This window comes from Sander lucioperca, chromosome 5 (genome assembly GCF_008315115.2).
Source record: "Sander lucioperca isolate FBNREF2018 chromosome 5, SLUC_FBN_1.2, whole genome shotgun sequence".
Classification (NCBI taxonomy): domain Eukaryota; kingdom Metazoa; phylum Chordata; class Actinopteri; order Perciformes; family Percidae; genus Sander; species Sander lucioperca.
The window spans coordinates 29,015,101-29,025,158 of NC_050177.1; the positions used below are offsets into that span (position 1 = coordinate 29,015,101).

The 10,058-nt window shown below is 41.4% G+C and overlaps 1 pseudogene; it reads right to left on the reverse strand.

Moving 5' to 3' along the window:
- Positions 1 to 6,825: 6,825 nt before the first annotated feature.
- LOC116034430 overlaps positions 6,826 to 10,058 on the reverse strand; it is a 17,773-nt pseudogene continuing 14,540 nt past the window's right edge.

Below are 10,058 nucleotides of genomic sequence, written 5' to 3' on the forward strand. Positions count from 1 at the left end.
GAATCTTTTCATATAATTCATCCCAGACTTATGGGAATAATAATTTGAAGTCAGACTTTAAAACTCACTGTAGACATATATAGAGGATCAAGCTGATGACTGTGAAGAAGATGGAGAGCGCTGATCCAGTGCAGGTGATGTAGCTCAGGTTGACAGCATCACTTTCTCTCACTGATAACGCAGGGTTCTGGCCGGGAAAAGAGACAATACACATTCAATTTAAAGTGCTCATATTCTGCTCATTTTCAGGTTCATAATTGTATTTAGAGGTTGTACCAGAATAGGTTTACATGGTTTAATTTTATATTTTAGTTGTACTGCACATTGCTGCAGCTCCTCTTTTCACCCTGTGTTCAGGTCTCTGTTTTAGCTACAGAGTGAGACCTCTCACTGCTGTAACATCTTTGTTGGCAGTCACACATGCTCAGTAGCTAGGTAAGATCACATGATCAGTAGCTAGGTAAGATCACATGATCAGTAGCTAGGTAAGATCACATGATCAGTAGCTAGGTAAGATCACATGATCAGTAGCTAGGTAAGATCACATGAGCTAGCTAGCTGTTGTGTGTGTGTTAATTTTACCACAAGCACAGCAAAGAAGCCCATGTGGTAGCAGCTGCAAATAAATTCATCTCCGCTGTCATCGGTATCACAGCCCTCTGTGCTCCAGCTACCTAAAAACACACACACACACACACACACACACACACACACACACACACACACACACACACACACATACATACAATATGATGTTTACATATGAGTTCCTCTTTTAATTTGGTAGCAAAAAGACTGGCTTAGAGCTGAAGATCTTCTGTGTGTGTGTGTGTGTGTGTGTGATCAGTCTCCAAAAAGTCCAAAAAGTTCCTCAGAACACCGAAGAGACGAGACGTAATACGTCTCCATAACAGCAGGCGGCGCTAATCTGTATTGTCGCCCAAAAATGAAAACCGGCAGCTGATTGGACGAACGCGCCACGTGGGTCTGGTTTCTCCGGAAATTCAATGGCGGCTTGTTCAGAATACGATCTCATATTGTACTAAAATAGTTCACCGAAACGTGTTTCTGAAAACATTTGAAGAGAGAAATAGGCCGTGCAGTTGCTGAATCTGTCTTCATTTCAGATCAACAAAGGTCAGTTTAAAAGATCTTCATCAGATTTTGAGAGACTCTAGTCACGCTCATCATTTCCTGGTTAGCTCTCCACCAATCAGATGGGTCATTGAGTCTGACTGCCGGCAGTGCCCGCCCCGCTGATTATACATGTCAAATCGGCCAAAATGAAGGCCGACGGCCCCTCGGACGGATGACGGCACGGAACACACCGACCAGACTCGAGTCACCGACCTCGCCAGACGGTCCGACGGCCGATTATCAGCCCGGTGTGTCAGCGCCTTTAGTTGCAGCTGAGGAGGAGTTAATAGTCTGTGGCTCAAATGTGACTGACCTGGAATAAAGTGCTGTTGATCACAGTGGCCACACCAGCAGTCCATCCCTGTCAGGGGCAAATCCTCTACTCCTCTGGAGAGCCAAGGCTGGGATGTAAACGCTGTGTTCAGGAGTGGGACTCACTTCAACCTAAAAACATGCAAAAAAAGTATGGAAATGATATATCTAAAGAAATTAACTTATTGTTGATTATTTTAATTGCTCAGAGGACAGTCTGAGCAAACTGTCCTCTGAAAAAACAGCCAACAAACGTTGTTTCTTCAACCAGCAAGAACGACTCATATTTATGTTGAAAATGGCAGCGCTCTCTAGTGGCTGTGGTGATTATGACGGGGGCAAAGCATGACTTAAAATGACGAGTGTAAGAGCGTCAAAATCGATGTACGGGATGGGTCGAACAAACATAGGATTTTTATTCAGTTTAATGAAACGTGTTTCTACGTTTTGTCGGGGCTGAACTTGGCACATGATCTTTTTTTAAACCTAACCAGTGGTGGAGGAGGTACTGAATCTCAGTACTTAACACGAGGCAGGATATTTGTAATCAATGCATCCAAAAGTCTCAGGATGAATCACACTTATTCATTTCTAACCGTGAAAACAAAGAGCATCACTGCACAGGAGAAACTACAATGAGAGACGTGCAACTGTTTGTCAGTGGTGGAGGAAGTACTCAATCTCAGTACTTAAGTAAAAGTACAAATAACCAGAGACATATTTACTTTAGTAAAAGTAGAAGTACCACAATGGCAACCCTACTTAAGTAAAAGTTAAAAGTACCTGATTTTAAATGTACTTTAAGTATTAAAAGTAAAAGTACTTGCATAACAATTTATTCTCTTAATGTCTATATTCTAATAATTAAAAAAACAGTATGGGCTGTGGCATTTTAATTAAGTTAGTTTTAGGTTAATGTAATTGTGCTTACTATCTGTGGCCCAGTTTACATTCTGACTTACAATTCTGGTTATCTATCAGGGTGATCTGCATGAAGCTCAACTTTGCATTATTACCCACGGGACAGTGAAGTGTTTTTAAGATAAATATACTATGTGAACGGATGCTTCACATATGACCAAGCAGAGCAATGGGTGCAGCAGCAGTACCAGGAGCGGTACGCGCCTGGCCAATAAACGCTATTGAAGGGCGGGTCTTGGTGTGGCCATAGTGGGATTTGTAATATCGCGAGTGTCATCGGGAGCTGGACGGCCACTGCTGAAGGCTTCCCTGCAGACTGCAAACTTGTGACGGTCAGGAAGAAGTTTTGGCGGGGGGAAAAACTGATCAGAAAATGTAACGGAACGCTGTAGAAATGTAGTGGAGTAGAAAGTATAGACAATTGCTGCAAAATGTAATGAAGTAAAAGTCAAAAGTATGCACTATTGATTCTACTTAAGTAAAGTACAGATATGTGAAAAATGTACTTAAGTACAGTATTTGTACTTCGTATTTGTACTTTCCACCACTGAACTTAACCAAGTAGTTTTCTCTCATTCTTATTTATTCTCATTCTTTATTTTATAAAGGACAACACACATTAATCAACATTTCATCCAGCCGGCTAATTCTTAACTGTAGTCCTTTGGCCAGATGATTTTAGACCAGAGTTTTAGTGCCTATACATAAACAAGTAGTTTTTGTGCCAAACCTATCCAAACTTTGAACATTTCACGTTAACGTGTTTTGAAACGTGACTGTTACTGTGGTTTAGATATAAGGACAGAAAACGCTCCTGTGGGTCGTATTTCCTGCCATCACTAGGGGCGCTGATGACAACTATACTTTTTTTAATACTTGTTTTGCTTATTATTAGTACATTTCATACAACAACTTGAGATGGACCTGATAAGACAAGAGCTGGGAGCTACCCAAAAATATCCTCACCTTTTCATACCAGCTGACCCTCCAATGAATGAAGTTCGGCATCTGTCCGCCTCGGCTTCTCACCCTACAGCTTGTAATGCTGTCCTCATAGCACCTACCAACACATAGTTCACATATTTCAGCAATCCAAACACTTACATAAACTTGAATAATCATTGATTTTAGGTGAACAACCAACACAACTAAGTTGCCTTTTGTCATTTTGACATGATTTAAAATGATTACTTTACACAGTCATGTATGGATTGTATACCACATTGTCCGGTGAAGCCATTTCCAAAAACACTGTGGTAGAGAAATGCCCGGTCATGTTTAGTTCCTGAAAAGGCTGACACACTGGTTCCTCCAACAACAATATAAGTTATGATAATTGGGTAATTGTTGTTGTTTATGTACACGTTTTGTTTTAAGGGTCTCACAATCATGTCGGAGATATCCCAGCATGCATTAGGCAAGGCATGACAGCTTTATTTGTATAGCACATTTCAGCAACAGGGCAAATCAAAGTGCTTTACATAAAAACGATTAAAAAAAAACAGTTAAAAATATAAAAGCAGATAAAATACGAGATTACTTTTACTCTCCTTTTCCCATTGTGCCAAATATTTAATGGTTAACTTGTTAGGGTTGTGTATGTTCTGTTTCCTGTTTTATTTTGAAGTCTCTGTTTTCTCCCTTGTCTTGTCTGGCTTTACTTCCTGTCTTGTGTTTTCCCGCCTGTTTGATTGTTCTGCCACCTGTTGTGTCACCTGTCCCTCGTTTGTCCTCGTTACCTGGTTTATTTAGTCTCTGTTCTGTCTTTGTCTCTTGTCGGATTATTGTGTGCTGTTCAGTGTAGCTCGTCAGCCTTTGTCAGTGGATTGCTTGCCACTGTTCCTGTTTTGTATTGTTGCCTGTTTCCTGTTTGGGGGATTTTGCCTGTTGTTACAGGACACCTTCTGTTTGGACTTTATGTATTAAAATCCTTGAGCTTATTCGTGAGTTTGCCGTCTCTGCACTTGGGTCCTACATCCTTTGAAACCATAACAACCGTAACTATTTTCAGGAAAGCTAAAATTTGATGATCAATATTCTAATTCAATAAATCTAAGTCATTATATCCACTATTGGTCCCTCTGGGACGTGTGTCTTACTCTGTTTGCCACCCATTCTGGCGTGGAAAGTACTTTATTTGCATCTTAAAATATAGTCGTCACTATAAGTCTTAGTTTCTTTCTTGGAAAAACTTTGCAAAAACCGTTTAGGTTAGACAGCAGCAAGCAGCCACACTTATTCATTAGTGTAAGAGAAGGATATATTGTTCAATAAGAGGAGAGTAAGATCTACAGTATCAGCTTTATATGTATGAGTATGAGTTACCTGGTCCAGGGGACATCACCCGCTAGACAGTCAGGGATGACATTTTCACAGTAGCCTGTCAGGGGGACAGAGAAAGAGAGAGAAAGAGTCAAAGATAGTACAATATATGGATCTAGGTCTACCAATGCAATAAGATAAGTGACATGTACTCAGGGAAACTGTGACTTTTAGTGTCGCACAACTGGTTGGGTAAGAGTCCCTAACGCTGTATATCAGGGGACCATTGATTTTTTTTTCTCTCGATGTGAAAATCTACGACCTTAATATTATATTCACAGTTCAAATGGTACTCACTTCATGAGCACACAGCCATAAAATACACAACAAACGTGAAAAACTTACAGACAGCTTGGGCCGTAGAAAACCATGCAAGTGTGACTAAAGACAAAGTAATCCACATCGCGTCTCCGTGATCCTCAAACAGACGTGATGTGACTGCTCCCTGCACAGCGGTGTTCTGCTTGATGATCAGGGAGTTTCACATGGTGGTGGCTGAGTGGGGGTGGAGAGCTGATAGGGATGAGAAGTGATTCATATTTTTTTTTATTTATTTATTTATTTAACAAGGTAGGCCGTTGAGAACAGGTTCTCATTTGCAACGGCGACCTGGGCAAGAAACGCATAAGCGTGCAAGACAACATACAGTTTCACATTCAATACAATACAGGAATACAGAATACAAAAGGCTACATAAAGTGTAAATTAAGTAGGCATTACAAAACTGGTGCAAAGGGAGGTGTAAGTAAGATTAAGGATATGCAAAAGTGATATGGTCATAACACAATATACATGAATAGACAGTCTATATAAATGCTGAGATGTAGTGAAGAGCCAACAAAACAAAACAAAAACAGTTAGTGCAAATTATGATCTCGTTAGTGATGTTGATCAGTTATAATGCAAATATATATATATATATATATATGTGTGTAAATGCTGAGATGTAGTAAAGAGTCAGTATACAGATATATGCAGATTGTGGTGTACAAAAATTGTGTGACAACAAAGGCTGGAGGAATGACAGTTGAGCAATACCTGGGCAGATGAACAGTGCAAAAGGGCGTAAACAGAATATGATAGCAATGCAGGTGTAGATGTGCATGTGTGCAAATATGCAATGGGGCGTGACTGAGGTAATGGATTGCAGTAATGCAATAATGCAATAGGGGTGGGTTGCATTAACCTCTTAAGTGTCGGCTGAATTTTGAGCTTTTTGGTCTAAACGACATACCCAAATTAAAAGTGGCACAGCTCCCATATACTTTGACACTCAGGGATGTGCCTGGTATCACTGGAAAGAAAACACTCTCGAGTTTTTGTTACAAGTGTCAAGGTGATACTAGGCCTTACTGACACAGAGTTACAGAGGCTAGAATGGAGGGTTTCTATTTCCGTTCAAGTAATTCATCTGTAAACTGACTAAAATACACTGCTGTAAACACATCTAGTGAGATACAGACAACACAATGTCATAGCCACATGTCTTAGCTTACTACAGAAAAAGGTGTGAAGTCAAAAGACTCAAAAATGGATTTATATGACTGTTTTTCTACAGATATGTCTATGCGTTTTTGTTTTGTGCCATTTGGAGTCTCCAAAAGGACCTTTGGTTACCAAGCCTGCATGCTGAGTTTAAAAGGGTTATAACTTTTGAACCCCTTTGCCTAGCAACATAATCTTGGTATCTAATGAAAGCTTACACTCTGAGGTATTTCGCTGTGTATTTGGAGTTGATGTCAGTCATTTAGGCACAACATTACATAAGCATAACCACACAAAACCCATATTTTCTTCCATTCCGCCTGAGAGATTTTGATAAAAAAGGGCAAACAAAGTGCACTGGCAAGGTTTTTTATATAGAAATATTAGAAAATTGAAAAACTAAACTGTGCAGAATACAAAAACACACACATGAATGAAACAAAAACTATTTACATGAACGAAGAGCCTGAGTCATAATCAAGTGTATTATAGATGTAAAAATATTAGAAAATTACAAAACTTAAGTGCAAAATACAAGAACACACATGAATGATAAAAAAATATTTACATAGTGGACCACGGATGCAAATTAGCTATAGAGCTAACTCCGGTACAGGGTACAGTGTCACACAAACTTCTGTTTTGAAGTTAGAAATTGTTCAGGGTGTGCCATGTGTCGTAACAGTCCCTGGTTATTGTAAAACACAGGCACACATCACAGGAGGAGCATTTCACTGTGGTCCTCTGGTGGCAGTGGACACACCTCCTCCGACCTACGGTGCCATCCTGTGTAAAATTCACAGGTTTGTGTAAGGCACCTGGGGGAGCAGGAGGGGGTGGCTGTGGAGGGGCTGTGGTGGTAGACCCAACCGCTTTCAGCTCCATCACCAGGGTCTCGCGAAATGCCTTGTGCGACATCACCTTCTCCTGCCTTGCAATGGCCATCTCCTTGTAAAGGATGAAAGTGTTGACGATGGCGATGTCGATGAAGTGGAACAGGAAAGACCGGTACCACTTCTTGGTCTTGTGCTGTATGGTGTAGTAGCCAATCAGGGCATCAGACAGGTCCACACCACCCATGTTCCTGAGTAGAGAAACAAATATAGGAAAAGGAACATAGCCATTATATTACACTGATATTGATGCATTGACATGATATCAAAATTCAATTCAAAGAGTTGAAATTATGAAAACACTGTACATACCTGTTGTAATCCTTGATGGCTGGTGGGATGGAGACATCCTGTACAGACCACTGCCCATCTGCCCCCTTGATCCTTCTCTGGACCGTATCCTCTCCATGTGCTGCGTGGATTGTGGAACACATCAGCACATCCCTGGTGTCCCTCCACTGAACAAACACCACGGGCCCCTCAAGGATCCAGCGAATGGTGCCCCGGGGAGCCTTCCTCTCAAGCCCGCCTGGCCTGTCCTTGGGGAACCCAATACGCTGTTGGCGAATGGTACCGCAGGCCCAGATCTTCTTTGCCAGCAGGTCGCGAAAGAGATCTGGGCTTGTGTAAAAGTTAACCACAAATAACTTGTAGCCGGTACCAAGCACCTGTGTATTCACAAGCTGCATTACGGAGTCATAACTGAGCCCCTTGACAATTTGTGATCCTTTGCCTTCGTACACGAAGAAGTCCCAGGTGTAACCATTGGTGGAATCCGCCAGCACAAACAGCTTATAACCCCACTTCACAGGGCTTTGGATGCGACCATCCTCTCATCAATGGAAACACACTGGCAGGGGTGGTAATTCGCCATGCACACCTGGCTAACCTCATGGTACATTGGCTTAATTTTACAAAGCCTGTCGTACCCAGCGGTGCCCCTTTTTAGGTTGTTGGCAACGTCGTCGGCAGGGTCACTGAGGTGGATGGTGCGCGAGATGGCTTTGAACCTGCGCCCTGACATCACACTCGATAGAAAAGAAAAGGCGTATAGTATGTATAGTATGACATCATGTCTGGCATGGTGATCCTCTGAAAGGTGTCTGGGTGTTCAGTTTCTCCAAACTTGTTGGAATTGTTCACAATGACTGGTCATGAACAAACTAAATAACTGTAGAACTGTGTATTGTAAACCACCCACGAGCTGGCTACCAGGTGTGTTATCATATATATTATATATATATATATATATATATATATATATATATATATATATATGTCGTCAGACTTTACACAACAAACGTGACACCCAAAGTGTAGCGTTAGAAGTCTCGCGTGAGAAGTGAGAGTTGAAAAAATGTCCGGAAGTGAACTATTGTTTACCGTTTTTATGTCGTAATTCGGTCAGAAACGTCAAGATTGTGAGGCGAACAGCTCGTTTTAGATATAATGGCTTGGATATTCCATTTCCTTGGACTCTTGGGGATTTATGAAAACAATTTGTTTTGGACAATTTCGCCGAAGTGGATAAAGGGAAGAATGTGAAGGTATGTAAGCACACTTGAATCGGCGCTGTCCTTTTCAGTGAACTAACAACTAGATTACAGTTTTATGACTGCTATAAATCATCTTATGCTTTGTGTGTGGGCTTAATTGAATCCTGAGAGTTTAAGCTTTCAATCAATGTGCTGCATGACCGTATATTTTGAAGATTTAATGCTTTAAAGCTACAATGAAGTTTATGCAGCGTCACTTTCGAGCGGAACTGTACCGTACACGGTACAGTGACCTTTAAGCATGAATGATGGAGAACGGTTAGCACGTACAGTGATCTGACAGGAGCTCAGACAGACGTACTTTGAAGGCAGTTAGTGGGATAAGGGTTTTAAGTTTCAGGGTTTTTTGAAATGCATTCCAGTCATTTGCAGCTGAGAACTGGAAGGAGTGGCGGCCAAAGGAGGTGTGGGCTTTAGGGGTGACCAAGGAGATGTAACTGCTTGAGCGCAGGTTGCGGGCGGGAGAAGCTATAGTAACCAGGAGTGTAGGTACAGCGGGGCTTTGCCCAGCAAGGATTTGTAAATGAGTTGGTACCAGTGAGTTAGGCATCGAGTGTGTAACGAGGGCCAGCCGACTAATGCATAGAGCTTGCAATGGTGGGTGTTATAGGGGGCTCTGGTCACAAAACGTATGGCACTGTGGTAGACGATATCCAGTTTATCCAGAGAGAGTTTGAGGCAGTTCTGTAAACGATATCACTGAAGTCGAGAATTGGTAAAATTGTCATTTTTAATAAAGCGAGTTTGGCAGCGTGAGTGAAGGAGGCCCTGTTGCAGAATAGGAAACCTAGACTAAACCTCTACTTAACTTTAGATTGAAGGTGGGTTATGTGTTGCTGGAAGGAGAGCAAATGTTTAACCAGACACGTATTTGTACACCGCCACATTTTCTTATTCCAACCCATCGAGCGTGGTGATGCTAATTGGATGGGCAGCGATCTATTGAAAAGCATGAACTTGGTTTTGCCAGAGTGTAGCAGTAGTTTGAGGTTTCGGAAGGAGTGCTGAATGGCATTGAAGCTCTCCTGGAGGCAGAGGTCTCAAGTAAAAAAGTACTTTGTTACCTTACTTAAGTAGAAAGTTTGGGTATCTATACTTTACTGGAGTAACTATTTTACAGCAGACTTTTTACTTCTGCTCCTTACATTTTCACGCAATTATCTGTACTTTCTACTCCTTACATTTTAAAAATAGCCTCGTAACTCCTATTTCAGTTTGGCTTGTTTTCATTCTGGCTTGTCATCGTTCAAAAAAACACACAAAAAAAACAAAAACCTATCCAGATAAATCGCGCCATCTGGAGAGAGTGAATTTGATTGTGGTTGGATGAGAAGTATAAACATATACCATTCCGACACCCTATTGGTTTGTACGCGCTCCATCGCACCTGCACATGACACAAATCATGTCACGCTCCAGCAAGGAAATAGCA